The sequence below is a fragment of the Chamaea fasciata genome, unplaced genomic scaffold (genome assembly GCF_029207755.1).
Source record: "Chamaea fasciata isolate MVZ Bird 193981 ecotype frontalis unplaced genomic scaffold, bChaFas1.0.hap1 SCAF_11, whole genome shotgun sequence".
Taxonomy (NCBI): domain Eukaryota; kingdom Metazoa; phylum Chordata; class Aves; order Passeriformes; family Sylviidae; genus Chamaea; species Chamaea fasciata.
Window position 1 is genome coordinate 13,600,112 of NW_027094096.1, and position 18,817 is coordinate 13,618,928.

The window sequence follows — 18,817 nt, forward strand, 5'->3', positions numbered from 1 at the left end:
AGTGGATATCCTCTGTGGGATGGGCATTGCACTGGGTGAGAGCTGGAGGGTCAGGGGGAGAAGGGAGGTCAGTGATGGTGACATCATGGTGGTAACGCACTACAGACCGACCAGGCCTGGTAAAGGGCTGACATGCAGATCAGAATCCAATATTTTCCACTAAACCACGAGATCTGTGTTAGGAAAGGAAAGAGGTCTCAGGCACTCTGAGGCACAGAGCAGACCTCTGTTTCCCTCTATGACTAATTCCTGACAGAACTTGTTCCTCTGGCCAAAGAGTGTAGCCAGACCAACAGGCAAGGCTGGTTGCAATGGATGCTTGTTCTGGCTGCCCTGAGAAGTTGCTGAAGAGTGAGGGACATGTGCTAAACTGAGAACTAAAAAGGCATCATTACTAAAAACAGCAGCAAAACCCAAAAAAAGCAAAGAAGTTTATTCCTCTTTATGCTTTAATGCCTTCCTCCTCCACCCCCAACATTTATGTATATCCTTAGTCATTTAATAGGCTTATAATGTCACCATGGGAAAGCAAGATGATATAGCCACAGTGCACATTAATAGGCCACTAATCACAAAGCAGCAAGAGTTTGGTTGACCTGAGGATATTCCAGCAAATGGTGAATATTTACATTTTTCATTATTTGTATGGCATTATGTTCACATGTAATTTTCAGAAGCAAAAGCCAAATCCCGGTCTGGCCCTAAAATGACCTGTTGAAAATGAATTAGCAAGGCTGTTCTCAAAGGTGGCTTACAATTTAAGGTGGTATGTGACAAAAACAAACCTAGCACAGCATGGTGCAGTCTTTATGGATGATGGAATGTTAATATTAGTTTTTGCTAGAAACTGGAAGCTTGAGAAACCAGAGAAAAAAAATTAAAATTTACACCACACTGTTTAATTTGCACTACATTGTAGGCGAAGCTGAGTTGGGGAGGGTAAATCACTCTTAATTTTTTTCATCCATTAAACCAATATAAAACATCCTGAAAAAAGCATAATATTGTTATTGTAACCATACTGAAGAACATTTAACCTTTGGGTTTCTATTTCCCAGTTTACCTTAGGTGTAGTGATATTTTCTTAGTGTTGTTACCCAAATTTATCTTAATAGCTGTGAAACTTCATCCCATCCATTGTAGGTTATGTGAATCATGTGGTTTCTTCAAGAAATGTTTCACCTGAGTTATGTGAAGGAGACAGAATAAGGCAGAAGACTAATTTAGAGAAATTTGGAGAGAAGAGGAAACTAATACACAAAATTAAAATTATGTAACATATTCAAGATTGTTTCAACAAATGTATTTGGAACAACTGTGGGTTTTGGCAGGATGATACATGTTTTAAACTGAAATGTTGATAAAGTCAGCTTTTATTTTGAATAATTAAGATAAAATGAGTAAGATAGCAAGAGTAAAACCCACAATTTCTGTCTTCTCAAGACCTGAAACACACCATTTGCAAAAGGTGGCCTAAGGTCTTCTCAGCTTTACTGCCACATTCTTCTTGAAATCATTAGTGGAGCTTCTATACAGACTGTTTAATACCTGGCTTGTGAAAAAGCAGCGCTGCCCTTCATTTTTTCATTAAGAAAATACCCAGCTGCAGTATGTGAGCCGTGATTTTTGTTGATCTTTCTGGGTTTGGGAGAATTACCTTGCCAGCTGTAATCCTGGCACCTGGCTGCATTTCTGGGAGCCATCCCAGGGTCAAAGCTTTTGTCCTGCTCTGGTTTTCTCAGCCCTGCCTTTGCTTCCCTAAGGCTCACCTGCCTTGCCCAAACGTACTTTTCAGGATGCAGCTCCTTCTAATGGCACAGTAAAATCTCCTCAGAGACTGTCTTTTGAAAATGTTTAGCCACAAGCACACATTGCTTCTCCATCACTTCAATCTTTAACACAAAAAGTGCCTGGTTTGTATTAATGGACCAATAACAAGTGAGAAGTACTGTATGAGCAGAGAAACAGTTTTCTCAGTCTCTGCCTTATTATTTCATTTGTGCTAAATAAAATGGGGCTAGCAGATGAGTTATTCATATGAAGGTTGGAAGAAATATCACTTTTAGTTCCAGAACCCCTGCAGATATTCACGAATTTTACCAAAATATTTTTGTAGATTCCTATTGTTTTTTTACTTAAAAATATGGCAGAACTGAATGAAATGGATAGGTCTCTTTCAAGAATAAAAAAAAAATTCAATTTCATTGCCCAGCATGTAATATTTTTCTCAGTGTTTCAAATATGCTGTAAAACTAGATCTCCATGTCTTTCTAATAGAGAAACTTAGCACTTTGAAAAATCACGATAAAATATGAGAACACTGTTGATGATTCAGCTTTCCACAGTTATACTATTATGATATTTTTCTACTTTGTTTGTGTTGTTTTGTTTTCAGCAAGTTTTGCTTTATCTGCAGAGAAAATACAGGCTCTCCAGAATTAACTTTTGCTTTACATCAAATATGGAATAAAAGCCACATATACATGGATGTAGGTATATAGGACTGTTAAGCAGATAAACCCTTTCTGCCTTATGTGGTCCAGAGCTGGAGGCCAGGATGACTTTACATTTCCTGTAAAGGTTATTTAGGCTTCCTAACACTTTTATCTGAGATCTGATATATCTCCTAACAGGAAACAGCAACAAGAAGAGAGAAAAACTCCTGAAATTAACTGATTTCCTTTGTTGGATTCTCCACTATAGGAACACCCTGATAAGACCTTGTCTATCAGAATCTGCTGAGGATTCTCCAGTGATCCATGTTAGGAGTTGCATTTGGACTTTATCCTAGGTCAGCTTGTGCTGGCCTTTCTGTCTAAAGTATAAACTTTGTATAGTACAGTAGTCTGAGGACTGGGAAAACATGCTGCTCATATGAAGCAGCAGCAGCTGTTAAGTTTGAATATACCCAGAATTAGCAATACCTTCAGGTCCATAATCTAGTATCTAGAGAAAACTCAGAGTAATCACATTTCTTTTAAAAATTTAACCATTATAGAAAGTAAAACCAGTTTCTCTAGAAACACTATGTTTTTACAACCATACTTAAAATTGTTTTCCTGAATCCGTGACCTGTTTTATTTAGTGGGACACATTTATTATCTGCTGCATTTTGACCTTAAATTTAGTAAATGACCACAAAAAAAAGGCATCTGCCTTCACACTCCTCATGAAGTTTCTTTGAATATGACCTCTGTGCTTTCAAGGGGTAAAGATGAAATTCACTGAATTTTTAATGCAAAGCATAAAGACTCCCGTCAAAACATATTTAGTGCTTCATGTAGCCATATCCTGTTTAAAAATAAAATAAAATGCAAAATCTGGTTAGGTTTGAGCTTTTAAAAGGGGCTGCTAAAGCAATTGCCTGCATGTTGTAGTCCTGCCTTAACTGAGGCTGGGCAACAGTAAATACAAATCCCTCTTCATAACCCCTGCAGTGTCCTCTGAGTTAATAAAATATTATCCAGAAAAATGTGGGCAACCTCCAGACCCACTCTGTCCTTGCCTTGGCCATGGCTGCCAAGGAGAAAGGCAACTCGTGCCAGCAGTGGCATGAGAGGCCCTTTGGGAAATGATCTGAGACCACTGAACTTGTTTTCTTTCGGCTGTTCCAACATGTACAACCTACCGAAGCACAGATTCTTAACTTGTCTGGCCTCTCGGTCCAGCAGGGATTAAAGGACAAATAAGATGCTCCATTTCTTGGTTTTTTTTTGAGGTGAATCCTGTGGTGGGTGCTTAGTTAAGAGTTTGTTTTGCCTGAACAGCTGTGGATACTTAGCTGGCTTTCTAGTTGTTTTTTTTAGCAGTCTGCCTGAGGGTTTACTGTAGGCTGTGTGTTTTCTTTTTGGTGGGCTTTGGGATACCTGCCCGTCCCAGCACTGGATGGTGCCAGTCTCTCCAGCCCTGGATGCCTGAGCTGGCCCTCCTCTGTGAGCTGTCTGCTTGGCTTTGTGCTGCTTTTCATAGGACTGCCTGGGCTTAGGTTGCTCTGACTGACCATCTGCTCCATCTCCCTCCATCAGCAGCTAATTTATTCAAATCTCAAGTAAGCCATGTTTTGCTTGTATTTTTTCTTCCATTGTTTCCATCTCCTCTCATTCCTGCATGGATTATTACTAAGCATTGCACTAGCAATTGAGAAAACTGGAAGATGCTGCTCTTTCAGTGCCCCCTGAGAAGCAGAGGTTGAATCCCACTGCTTTAAAGAAGAAACACACAGGACATTTCCTAGATAACATCAGACATTTTCTCCTGCCCTGGCATCTCTGCTTCTTAGGGTGTAGTACCTCCAAAAGGTACAGAGTTTGGATTAGATTCCTATAACAGAAGCCAACACCAATAGGGAAAGGTCAGTGAGACAAAAGAATAAAAAAGGAGTCAAACTCCATATGGTCTTCTTGTGGAGTTTAAAAATCTACTGGTAGTTTCTAAGATATAATACTCCATGATGCATCTAACTGATTATCCTGCTGATTTTACAGATAAAACCACACTGCTGTGTAAACCTGGGAAACAATGAACCTGCTCTTGATTTGAACCTCCAGTGTGAACAGAGAGGTGGTGACTCAGGGAGTGCATGTACATATCAGTCCTTGACTTGTTCTGGAGAAAATGACAACTCAACAGCATGAATTTTAAAGTGACTGTATGCCAGTTCTCATATCTAGGACCAAAGATTTCCAGGATGGCGAAATGTGCCTTGGAAGGCAGTGACAGTGAGAGACCTGAGGCCCAGATGACCATGTCCCCATGACATTCAGTGCCATGTACCTCAGCCATGGTCTGAGCTATATAGGTCAAACTAAATGACTGCAATTCTCCTCTTTGTCTCAGGTTCTGGTAGCTTTCTACTTGAAATATGAATCTGGTATTGAAATCAGAGGACATTGCATGTTAGCAGCAATGAATAGAGAGAGGGGCCACAACTGTGAAATTTTTGTGGGAAAGGAAAAAAGGAACATTTTCCAAATCTTAGTTGAGAGGTCTCTATAATGAGGGACCATATATTTTTTAATGTACAGATCAACTTCCTTCTCTCCTTCCAATAAATTTCCAACATTTTACAGAAAACTCATACTGCATATGTGTTAGGATTGTTTCCCTGGGTACAGTGTTTTATCTACCATTGATCAGGTGGCTAAGATTACATTAAGCTCCACAATGGTAACATGGAGATATGAATGTTGCAACCTAGACCTGAAATAGACTACAATCATTTTTTCTTATTCCCAGTTTCCTGTATTTTTATTTCCCCACAGGAAGTGGTTTCACTTGAAGCAGAATATTTTTATATGGCCCTATTTGAAAATTTGATGACAGCGGTAAATCAGGAGACAAAAGGACGTTTTGAACAAAGGTGCTCAGCACTTTTGTCAATACTTTGAACTATGCATGATTGCACAGACTTTCCCCTCATTTTAAATCAGATAATACTCTTGTACTGGGTGCAGCAACCCCTTCCATTGCACTGCAACACTGTGTAAGGAAGGATCTGGGTATATGTTTATTTCCAGCTCCTAGATGCCATGCAACCTAAAGAAACAACCATGACAAGGAAGTCTTTTTGTGGACAGACAGTGGCCCCAGACTGCAAACAGAGGAAGCTTTTACAGTGTACATTTAGTTTTGTGTGTAAACTTTTCAAGACCATTTCAGCCTAATAGTCTGAGCGGCATTACCTCGGAGGGTATTGTCATTAAGACTTAACACGCTCAGCTAATAAATTACAGTGATGTAGCAGCTTTTTGTCAAAGGATCCTGAAGTGCTTTACAAACTTTACAGTCCATAGATGCATGAATCACTTCACCCACTATTGAAGTATGGCCAGGCCAGGGATGAATTGTGGCAGCTGTTTAACAGCACACAGCAGTCCAACACAATGGGTTTGGGAGAGCAAAGACAACACGCTCTCCCAGCGCCAGTCCAAGTAATTCAGAGGGACAGTGGAGAACACCTTGGGAGAGAAAGAGGGATTTCTCCCTCGTGGACTAGTGCAAGGCATTGTTACTTGACTTTAGTGTCTGGGATTGTGTCTCTCATATCAAACCTGTTGCGAGAAAGTCTCGCATTTGAGCTATAAAGTCTGTAAACAACTTGTAAGCAAGGGTTTTGAAACCATCAAGGAAATTAGTGTAGGTAGAGTTTTCCCAGCCAAACTGGAGCTAATCAGGACTTCGTGCTGCCTCAGTATGGAAAATACTAAAAATATGCAGTCTTAGTTTAGGTTGGTTTTGCAACTGAGAAACTGAAGGAAAAGCATCAGTTGCTCTCTGTATGTATCTGTACATCTACTTGAACAGAACCCAGATCTTTAAAGAGTCAGATAGGAAATTAATTTAATTCCCACTCCCTTTCTGGTTACCAGCTGTCTTCTAACATAAAGTGATGGTCCCCATAAAGGCCTTCTGAAGAAACAAGCAATTTCCTGAATAAATCAAGTTATCCTTTCCCCCTTCCCTTTTTTCTCCCTTTCAGTGAATAGTATCTTTAGTGACGATCCTGAGCAGTCTTGTTACCAGCTGCTCTAATCTAGGGGGTTATGTCATTTCACCTTGATATTTCTTTCCCCATTGTTTTGCCTAAGTGCACAAAACAAAGCCTATGAGTGCTGCGTGCAGGGCTCTGAGCAGAGGGAGAATTGTCTGCAGTGACACACGTCAAACTAAGGCTGGCTTCTTCCATAGGTTTAGATTTGTTTTTTCCTTGGAAAAAAATACCTTCAGTTTTTAGCTTCTGCAAAAGAGTGTTATTTGAAGAATTTATTGTTTTATTTTCCCTTTTCTACATAGATCCATGCACACTGGAGAAAGTTAATGTGGATGCGTGGGTTAAAAATAGCAGTGACTACTGACTTATACAGAGTTGTTTGCATTGGGTACTTAAAAGGTTGCTAATTCCTCCTGCTTAGTAATGTAATCTTTGCATGATTGGAGACCCTAAATGTATAGCATTGTGAATTTCTATCCCACAGTTCACTGCAGAAACAGTAATTAAGAGGCCTCTACCTTCACTCCTGTGCCTAATCGTAAACTTTTCTCTTCCCCCATGGAGGTTTCTAGTGGGACTGCTCAGATGAGTGTATCCACTCACAACCACAGAGCTGGACCTTTTAAGCCCCAAAACAGACCGTTATGAGCAGAAAGAAAATACTTGAGAGAAGAAAGTATACTGATTTTTTAAGCTGTGAATCTCACCCACAAAGAGTTAAAAATAAATAAGAATCATAGAGTATGATCCTACTTATTTTCTAAAGATTGCCAGAACTAATTTTAAAACAGAATATTTAACCAGGATTTTACATATGAAATACTCTAGGTATTGAACCTAGTTTTTGTGCATCAGCTCTGTGCTGAACAGAATCTTTTGCTTGGAAACGCACTGAGCCTTAAAAGCAATTTCTGTCATATTGCCCTTCATATTCCTATCTCTTTCATCACCATCCAAAAGGAAACACTTTAACTTCAGGCAATAAAAAGCTTTTAATTCAGATACAAGTTTAGATGAGCTATCTTCATTACAGTGAACAATGTAAAAAGTAGGAAAATTTTAAATCATATTTAAAAATTTAATTAGATAATTTCTGCTGTTTTGCCTGCTTTAAAATATATAATAAAACTTCAGTAAATTATATTCTGGGTCATATCAGCTTCTTCTCAAGAAAATGAAGTTAAATCTTTGTAGTAACCAGCAGCTTAATTTTCATTAGGCTAGCTATTTGATAATTAGTCATGCACCATAAATCAAGTCCCCAAGTCTTCTCCAGGTTTCTTAATTGAAAATTATTGTTTCTTGGCTCTGTGGCTAAATGTGCAGCAAGTCTGAGGAGTGATAGATGCTGAATCTAGCACAAACAGTTTGAAACAGTCAGAACTTGATAGATCATTGCCCTGAAGGGACTTGTAATGGTGGAGAGACTGTGAATTTCAAAATTAAAGGTTTGTTCTTAAAAATCACAAGTGTAAAAGCTAGCTGTAGTTTACCAAATAGCTCCTAACCTTCAGCCACTTTTCCTTTCATTGCTGGCTGGATTTCAGTTGCTTTTCTAGTGACAATTGTCATGGGTTTGTGTGGCTATATTTGAAAAGTTAAAATGTTGGCTTGGAAAGACACAGACCCAGAGTATTTGTGTTCTTTTTTGTTGGTGGTGTTCTTTTTCTGGTAAATCTCATTAAGAAATATGGAAGTTGTTTCATTTTTGGCATTTTTAGACACTGAATGAAATGGTGGCAGTCCTCTCAGAGCCACTATGAGAGAACAGATGGGCCTACTATGCACGCCTCAGGTCATAAAATAATTTCAGATATGATGCAATTGTGGCTAAGAAAAATACTTTTGCAAAGTCAGAAATATATTACTTCACTGAAAAGGGAACCCTTTGTAATTTTTCTTTGACAGCCCAGCAGACTTTGCATAGATCTCTGCTTGTGTTTGCCATTCTGTAGATAAGGACAGCCACAGGGTTTTCTGCCACTCATGCCTTGCTTCCTCATGATCCAGTGGCCAAAACCTGATGACGACCACAGCAGGAAACAGTGTGAAATGCTCCATAAATTTAAAAGCGGGAATCAATTGATGCTAAAAAAAGAAACAACGACGACAACAACAACAATAACAAAAAAAAAAACAGGCCTAAGATTTTTAGGTGAAAATTTCCAAACCACATTGGTAAATTCATGCTGAAAACCTTCTCACACCTTATTTAACTTGATGAACAAACACAGACTTGGAGCTGATGCAGGCATTTAATTGTTGTCAAATACACCAAGACTTGCACTGCAGTTGTTCTTCCCCCACAGCCCATGACAAAACAAACCACCACGTTGGCCTCATGGGCAGAGGCTGTTCCCTAAACAGAGTGTCTGTCCTGCTCAGAGCCCTTCTCCTGGGGCACTGCCAGAACGAGGTGCTGACCTGAGGGGTGTAGCAGCACTCAGCAGGTGCTCCCAATGGATGTCCTGCGCTGTGCACTGTGGTGCATTACAAATGTGTTTCTGCTGTTCTATCTTCATCTCCTTCCAAGGTCAGCTTTGTACTGCCAGTTCCAGGGATTCAGTGTGTGTGTGTAATAGTTTTCTCAATGTGCTACTCACTGCAAAGTCAGGGGTGAATGATGAGTAATTAAACTCTGAGGAGGGAGCAATTTTAAGGGCCATATTTTCAACTGGAAAATAGTTTATTAAAATATATAATCAAATAATTATTGTATTTGTGGATCATGCTCTTTTTGGGGTCTGAAATCTTATTTTCTGTAATCTTATTTTTGTAGAGATTTATTTTTGGAAGGGAAAGTCATTTCCCTAAAGGATGTATTGATTTCATTCATGTGCCACCATCCCTTGGTAAGATGTTACAGACAGAAAGCCAAATTCAGGCCCAACTTTGTTTTATTTTTGCATTATAGCTAATCTAAATATGGTGCTGCTATTACAAACGAGAATTGTTTTCCCATCAGTTGTTCCAGTTTCACACTGGACTAGACTTCATCACCAGCTGGGTGAGGAGCAGTAGAGGATGGGGGACAGCAGAGGACAAGGGAGTGAGTGGTGTCAGAGGGCATTTTTGTGGCCTGTGTCCAGGGAGGAGCTCCCTCCTGCTGGGCAGCGCTGGTGGGCGGTTCACACAGCCCACGTGGGAGGAACAGAAGGCAGCCAAAGCCAGCGTGGAATGAGCTTTCCATGAGCAGCCCCCTCACCTGCAGGCAGGGCTGGGATGCAGAGAACAGGCTTTGCACTGGGCTGTGTTCTGACACACAGAGACATGAGCTGCAGCTCCTGACAGCGCAGGGATTGTGGTGTTGTAGAGTGAGGAACCAGAAGAGAATATCCAGTGCAACTGCTGTGTAAAACAGAACCTTGCCTCACTAATTAATGAGAGCCAATGTGTTGGTGCTGACGTGCGGTCTCCACCAGCTCCCAGAAGTGCGGATGTGTCCTGAAGCCATGTGCTCTGGCCTGGCCATGGCTGCTTCTTAATCAGGACCACTTGGTTTGGTGGCTTCCTACTCACAATCTGATAGGGCTGGAGGGCCTTTGTGCCCCTCTAGTCTGGCAGGAGCAACTAAATATTTTATCTGAGGGGTGGACAGACCAGAATTTTCTTTGTTGACATCTGGACTGAGCTGAAAGTGTGAAGATCAGTGAGGGGATCATCCTGATTCCATTGAGGTTTATGAGGGATCAGCAGATTGTTTTTTTACACAGAATCGTGGGAAGAGTTTGTGGCAGGATTCCTTGTAAAATAAAATCAGGCAAACTTTTTATCAGATTCTGATGCAAAATTGTAGCAGTATCAAACTATCAGTTCTTGGCATGTTTTGCATTTATGAAAACAGTTTTTCTAGCTAGTGTGGTTTTCACCTGTTAAAACATTAAAATACTAGTATTTTCAGTTTTGTCCATCTTTTAGACTGGTATAAATAGATCCAAATTCCGAGTTGAAATGCCTTCTACTCTTCCATCCTTATTAAAAATGCACACACAAATAAAGTGGAATGACTGGTGTTTAAGATTATATTTTCGTTGATTCTCAGTTGCTATGAACTTCATCTCCATGGTACTAAAACTTCAGGACTACCAATAATACTTTCTTAAGGCACAAAGAGCGAACACACTGTGTAATTTTTACTGTGGCGTTTGTTTTCAGGATGCGGAATGTGTATATTCTATTTCACTAAGGTTTTACAGAACTATATATAGATATGGATAAGATAAAATCTTTTTCTCCCTCATACTGCAGTCAGAATCAGGGCTGGCGTACACAAACCAGAGGGGCATGTGACTGAAATGGTAAGTGTATGCCGTTAAAATGAAAAAGATCATAAAATAAAAGTCCTGTAGCTGTTGTTTCTCACAAGATGCGAGCTCATTGTCAATCTGTACATCCAGGTAGAACTAGTGTAATATATACGATGCAACAGCAACTAGTGGATAGATGAATTAGAGTGGGGCTGTGTTCTCCATGTAAGGAAGAGGCAATGCTTACTCAAATGCTGTTAAAACTCCCTCATTTACAGCTCCTGGAGATGAAACATACAGCAGATTGCCTGTAACCATAGCAATTGGCTCCGACATGAAAGATCTCCAGCATAGAGGTAGTGGTAATGGCAGAAGCAGTGTGGAAGATAAAGGTGTACAGATAGAGACAGTACCAGGTGGAAGTGAACTACAAAATAAGTGAAGACGAGGTGCCCTAGATGGATTTGGGCAGATGTGTGAGTCTGATGGAAAGGTTTGGGCTGGTGAGGTGTTGGGGGAGGGCAGGGAGAGCTAAAGAGAAAGGTGAGGTTTTGGAGCTAGTCTGGTGTAGAGGATAGATCAAAATAGGGCTGGCACAGAATATGGGGAAGATTATGCTATTGGAGGCTGCTGTCCCTCAGGTTGTTGCCTTTCAGCAAGGGTAGATGGATTTTAGGGATCCCAGTCAGCTCATGGAAGGACTCCACACAGGTTGTTAGCTCATGATGATGGGCTGTGGTGTGATTCCTGGTGCTGAGGTGCAGCACTCAGAAAGATGTAGATATTCCATATCCTAAAGCAGGGCCAGAGTTGTAGACCTGCACTTTGGAGATGTGGAAGGAAAATGCCCAGAAAATAAAGCTATGCTAAGAGGTGGGGGAGTTCAATTGCCTTGAGTTATGAGCACTAGTATAAATAAAATACCTGAGATATTTCCTTTAATATTTTGCTTGATGCCCAATTTTGGAGCTTTTGTTTTGGGAAATATATAAAAGTCATTTCCTCTTACTGTTTCTGACAAACTTAAAGGGAGCCACTTCTAAGAACAAAGGCCCTTGTACAGTAATCCATAGAATCATGGATGTGAATAGCTTTTACATAATAATAATAATAATAATAATAGTAATAATAATAATAATAGTAGTAGTAGTAGTAGTAGTAGTAGTAGCAGCAACAGTAGTATTAGTAGGAGAAGAACAAGAAGTAGTAGTAGAATTGGCCTATGAATTCCAGAGAAGAAGAATCCATTTGCAAGAAGCAAACCTTATCAATGAACTAAGAACTGCAGGGCAGGACTCTTAAGCTTCATATATACAATTTACATCTATCCAAAATGAATTTATGGAATCATTACGAAGATTGGGACCAAACCTCTGAAAATCCATTCAGGTCATTTGTCAGAAAGACTTTTTCAGTTTTTACTGGAAAAAATCTCAGTAAAAGGCCTTCAGTGTGATTGTGATTCAAATCTGTCTGATTAGGGATAACTTCATTTGAACAACTGAAATAACATTTGGGTAAGAGCACAGAGTCCAACAGTGAGAGTACTTGGTTGCAGGACTGCTCTCTGGGATTGAACTGGCTTCCTGGGGAAGAGACTCAGCTCCCACACCACACCCTGTAAATCTACCACACTGTGCAGAACACACAACCCCCTTGGTCTCCCTCACTCTGCCTTTCCACTACTTTTTCTTGGCTTATAAAAGTTATTTTTGGTCAGCCAGGCACATCTTTACAGAAGGCATAGTAAATATAAGATTTATACAGCTATGTGTCATCTTAAGTTCACTCAACTCCCCAGGTAAAAAACAGAATCACAGCAGTGAACATTTTAATAAACAAGCAAAGACATTGAACAAAAAAAAAGAGAACAGATAGAAAAAAAGATGTTACAGTTCAACGCCTCCTATCTAGGCTGGAGAAAAGAGGTTGAGGCTTGTATTCATGTTCCCACTCTGGAATATTTACTGCCAGTGTTTGGTCCCGAATTAGAGCTGTAGGTGATCAGCTCTAATTCATTGTTTCAGTCTCTGATTTTGAAGCAATCAGAAACTTGTGAAACCAGCTGACTTTGCAGGATTTGAAGGCTAAAATCTGATTAAACGAGGTTGCTGGATATTACCCACCGTCAAATCACTGGTTCATCTTTTCAGGGTATCTTTAGGAACGTGTGATTGCCCTGAGATATCTGCTGAGAGAGAGAAATTCTTTTATGTGTAAGAATTAGCTGGCACTGTTATTGCTAGTATCTGGCAGAGTTTCACTTTCTGCTATGATTTGTGCGTCTAAATTAAATTTGGTGTGGTGCTAGCAGCTTGGGATAAGCACCAATTATAAGTTTTGATTAAAAAAAAATCAGACTATAAATCTAAACCTGTCTGGACTAGTAGCTAAAGATTTATTCCAAAGTTTATCTACACCCACAATGTACGTCAGCCCTAGAAAATTCCTTTTTACATCATCACTTTGCAAATTTAGATAGTCTTCGGATGCTTAAATTTTAACATCTGCTAAATAGGGTTAGCATCACTGTCAAATTGGAATGAGTCTTCAGTGACTGGGTCCAAGTCTGCAATCATCAACTGTCTAATTTGGTAATGGCAACTTCAGCAGAAGCAGAATCAAGACAGATAATTTCTTCCCTATCAAATTTATGTATGTTGTAATGTAATGAAAACATTTCCCAAGGGGATTTCCTTTGCTCTGCGTAGCACATGATATCAGTTGAACACTTTTCTTACCCCTTCTTGTATCTTATCTACTGATATTAAAATATCCTTGAAAAATACCTTGGCTTGTATAGGTGCTAGGTGCCTTAAAGGTCTTTCACTACCTTGTAAAATGTAAATGTATATTTAATCTTAATTATTTGAAATACTACAGCAATCTTCCCTCCTCCACCAGAAACTTTGCTATAAAAATGCATTCTACCTGGAAAACACTATAAGCTAAACTAAAAATTTTCATTTAAATACTGTGAATCCAGATATATCTGAAAGGCATTCTAATTTCTTTAAAGTGTTTAGGAAATCAGTATTTAGAGATTAGGCATCTGCTGGAAACTGCAGCTCTCTGATAGAAGAGGTAAATTCCAATAGGGAAAAAACCCCTAAGCTTTTCTGCAGGATGGGGTTACTTCTAAAATCTGTGGGGGCATCAATTTTCCACTCTCAGGTCAAACTGTAGTCAACACTGATGTCAGCCCACGCAAGCACAGAGCAATAATGACAGTGTGGCTCAGCCAGCAGTGCTCTTACCTCTTGGCTAGAAGGTCACAAGTTTAAGTCTCCCACCAGGACTCGGGCTGATTCTTAATGCTGACATGGCAGTGCAGCACCGAGGAGGTGTTGAACTGTTTGAGGTGCCGTCCTTCATGAGATGAGATGTTAATCCAAAATCCTTTTCTCCTGTCCCTGCTGCCTGTCTAGGCAACATTGCCGTGGCACTTTTGTGAAAAGAGGCTGGCTAAGCCTCCTTCCCAGCCAAAACTGGCTGTCACACACCAGGCTCAGCCGTCCAAGGCAGAGCACAGGCCATTGTGTTGTTGCACCACCATTACTGTATTTAGTTAAGTACAATGGAAACATTGTTAAGCATTTTAGGATACACAGGATATGAAGGACCTAATGCAAAAGCCAAAATCTAATGCAGTTTTCTAAGTTCTATTGTTTATCATGTCTCTGTACACAGGCACACAAACACATTATATGTATATTTAGAAAGTGGGGCTCTGTTAAAAATTACATTCAGCTTGCACCCATTCCATTTATATTATGTTGAGCAATTATATTCCTTCCCTCAAACTGATTTTTTACCATTTTGAAATAAGAACTCTGCATTTAATACCACACATTCTTTATTAAAGAGCCATATTGTTTAGCTTGTCATGATATAGAGTTGCTTTTCCATAAGTACATTAAGCATGGGTACTCAGGGGATATTTTCTTCAAAGCACGTGGAAATTCTGGGAAGAAACGTGTTATAACAACTGTCTATGGTTAAGACTGAGAAATAGTAGAAATCTTGGATGTTCCCTGAGGAACAGGGTGCTATATGTAGCATTGTGGAAATGGCATCTGAGGATGGTTATGAAGTAAAAGACTGCATGCTCCAATTTATTTAATTTCATTTTATCTTATTTTACTTTATTTCCCCTGACACATTGGCTAGAGCTAGAGCATTAAGTCTTCACTGTATTTACAGTACAATGCTATTGAGGAATACATGTGTACGTGACCTAAAACCTCAGGAACTACATCTAAAGAATTAATATGGAAAAGATTATTAGGTAGGTACAAGTTTGGGAGCATGTCATTATAATGCAAGAATTTTCCTCCCCCTCAAATTAGAAGCTCTATGATCTTCTGAAATGAAAGTACCTATTTGAAAAAAAATAATAAAATTCAGGGAGTAAAACTTCAAAATAATGGAATCTCCCCCTTTTTAAAATCCCCTCTGCATAATATAAAGTCCTTAAACTCTTTTTGCAGCAGTCCTGCTGGCTTTCTGTTGCTTGATATTCTGACCATTTTTGAACCCTTGAACTCTGACTGAGAGGAGGGACTTGGAGAGGTTGTCATCTGATCCATGTAAGAAGGCAAAAGGAATAGCTTTCTCTTTAATAGCACTCTTTTCTGCTTAACAGTTGGTGGGAGATTAAAATGATCTAGGTGGATAAGGCAGGTTAAAGGTCAAGGGACACCACAACTCCCCCTCTTCCCCACATGTCAAAATATAGACAGGTCATTAGAAGTTAAAATTTTGTGCCCCTTTCCAAAATATTTCAGTTTATATATTATCATTTATATTATTTACGCACTCATTTTTATTGTAAATTCCAATTCTTGAGGGGGACTGGACCCCTACTAGGCTACTGTCCAGCCTGTATAGTCGTCAGGTGCTGACATTCTGAGTTTCAGCCATATTAATTGCTGGATAAAGGCTATAATCCCCTCTCTTTGAAGCCCAAGACTGATTTTTAGGCAGTACTTCAAAAGCAGCACACAACCGAAGAGGCATATTTCCTACTAGCACTGAATCAACATGATTTACTCTGTTTGCATTCGTCTACATACGCCGTGCATATTTGGCTGCACAACAAAAAGGTGTGAGTTGGCTGTAAGATAGTCTAAGGAGAGGTTTTTACTCTCCTGAAGTTGGTGCGTGACCTCATCTGAGACATACCGTTCCGCATCTTTGCTTTAAGCATCATTAGGAAAGTATAAACTCCTATATCATGCTTTCGTTACCAAGGAAAAATTTTGCCTTACGTTGCTAGAATTTTTTCCCCTTGCAACATCATATTAAAACTATAATTTAGAGTGAGGCTGTTTCTAAAGCTGTGAATAAATAAGGCCTGTGTTTTGTAAAAGCAAACCTTTCTCGAAACATGGATTTTAATATCTTAAATACTGCAGCTTCTTAATTAAATGAAGCTGTGATCCAGCAGCAAATATCCATTATTAAGAATAAATAAACATATTGTTTAGCTTCTTTTCGGGAAAAGGAAGTGGGTGAAGAGGCCTTTGAATTGTAAACGAATTTGTAGCAATTGCAGAGCTCATGGCTGGGTGTCAGTATGTCCCTCTCTCGTGGCTGTGCCTCTTTTTGTGGCGGGGTGTGCTTGGCTTCTGGCTGGCTGTCCACAGAGCTGCACTACGGGGACTTTCTCATCCAGGATTTGCCAAGTATACTTAGTGTTATGTTTGAGAAAGATTAACAATATTTCAGATCAAAGGAGAATCCTGCTGCACGGTCTTACAAGATTGTCATTCACTTCCATTATGGCTCATTTGCACAAGATTTTCATGTAATATGCGCCATTGTTTTGATGGCAGTGATTTGACATGAAGACAGGGCCAAAATGCATCTCTGAGCCCCACTCCACCAGGCTGGGGGGTAGCTGGGGCGCAAAGAACTTGCCAATCATAAAATGCAACTTTGTCTTGGTTATATTAAAGCCTTTATCAGGTGGGAAACTTCTGAATGAGCGTTGATTCAAGGAGAAAAACTAACAATGGCTGGGTTTTGTTAGAATGTGAGCACTGTTTTAACCAGGTAAAGTTTTGGTTAATGGGGAATATGAACCTCATGCAAAGAGCAATTTCGGTCTGCCGCATATTCTGATGGTTTTTTGTTTCTTTGAAATGTGGAATTTGTTTTGCAAATGTTGGAGTGCCCCATGACAAGAGTGACACATGAGAAATTTATTTCTCCCAAAATTTATTGTTTAACCCAGTAGCTTCATTTTAAAAATCAGATTTCCCAGGTGGATGCTTTGCAGGCACTTTAAAATGCAGATGCATTAGACTGTAGTGCAATACAGAAATCAATAAAATTTATTAGAGAAGAAAAGTAAAGTATATCACATGCTCTTCTTCAATTCCTTTCTTTCAAGTAATAACTTTTTAGGTAAGGTCAGTTTTTATGGGTAAATAAATGTTGAACTTAATAAAGTTGCTTGAACAGTTTAGTTTGATTTAAAGTCACAGCTTGGAACTGGACAAAGCCTGTTGCTTTGGCTTTAATACACCCTGTTGGGCTTAGGTAGCACAGGAAACTCAGTACAGGAGCTGATCCAGGATGCTTGGTGCCTGAATCTGTAATTCCCACTGAGGTAGCACTTCCAGTGACTCCAGAAAAGGACTGCAGGATGACCATGCTTTCCTGTCCAGCCAAATGCCTTAGGTATAATTATTCAAGTTTAAACCAAAATTTCAGCTGTAACTGTAAGTTTCCTGGCTTTCTGTGGGTCTAAATTGTCATTAATATTTTCACCTATTTTTTTTTAACTCTTTTTTTTAGGCATGGTAATTTTTTTTTTCTATCAGTGGGGGAAAAGAGAAAATGTGAGAGGATGTAGTACATTGTAGAGGAATTTAGAAAACAATTTGCTTTGAAGAACTAATGATGTCTTTAAAGCTGTTAGTTACGTGTGTGGAGGTATATTGTTAAGAAATGCATATGTAAAACTCAAAAGTTATCGTGCAGAAGGTTATTTAAAGATGTAAACGGTATATTCTACTGGGTTTTGTGGGTATAAGCAGTTAGTAATTTGTTATGGACAAAGCACCTGAAACAACTAGGTATGAATTGTAAAGAATATTTCAGAAAGAAAGAAATGTTGAAGAATGCCACTGAAGTGATGTACTTCGAATTGTTTTCACACTTTGCATTGCAAGTTACACTTAAACACATCTGGTGTGCTTTTAAAATGAAAATAACTGAAATATTCTTATATGAAAATGTGTGATGGAAGGAACCTTGTGGCTGGGTTATAAAATCTTGGTAAATGGACTGTAAAGTGGAAACAGTGAAAAACATTTCACTTTGGTGACGATAGCTGGCATCTCCCTTCTAGAGTGCCAAGAAAAGGATTTATTTCAGGAAACTCATCACATACTGTGGAAGGTAGCATCTATATGTCAGCAATTCCACTGACATTTTATAGAAAGCTTGAAAATCTTAAACTGGTGAATCCCTGTTTTTCTCCCTGCTCAGGAAATGCTCGCAGAATACACGAACAACAGCGCCCTCTGCACCTGAAACCCCTCCGGTTATTAAAGCCAGACGTTCCTACGTGCTGGAGGAGCCTTTAATTTCAATTACTGCTTTTTTCAGCTGCTGGTAGGTATAGCTGGGCAGCGGGGGAGGGGTGAGAATATTCAGCTATATTTTTAAGTGCTGTGTAACTTTATAATATTAGCTGAAAGCTTCAGCACTCTTAGGTACAAAATTTACAGCAACCCATAATTTAAAGTTACGTAATAAAGAAACAAGCGCAAAATAGCAGCAGAGATGTTGCACTTTTGCATTCCCTACAACGTAATTTAGATCCCTAGCGCTGCACTTTTGCATTCCCTACAGCATTAATTTAGTTCCCCAGTGTGTCATTAACAGTGAAGTGTGTTACAGTCTGGAGTTTTGTTTTAATACAGGTTGGCTGTATTGTTTTAATAATTTTCGAATCTTCAAATATTAGATACAAAATCAGAATTATCTGTTTCTTTTAGTGCTAAAAGATTTTTTTCTGGGGAGGTTCCAGAAACCAGTGGTAAAGCCAGAGACTGCTAGGACAGTA

The 18,817-nt window shown here is 39.3% G+C and overlaps 1 long non-coding RNA gene across 1 annotated transcript; it reads right to left on the minus strand.

The window, feature by feature from the left end:
• Positions 1-1,078: 1,078 nt before the first annotated feature.
• Positions 1,079-14,141, minus strand: LOC136295330 (uncharacterized). Its single transcript, XR_010722642.1, has 3 exons — positions 13,995-14,141; positions 12,864-12,925; positions 1,079-1,182 (listed from the first exon to the last, which is right to left on the minus strand). It is a non-coding gene; the product is annotated as an uncharacterized lncRNA (long non-coding RNA).
• Positions 14,142-18,817: the final 4,676 nt, after the last annotated feature.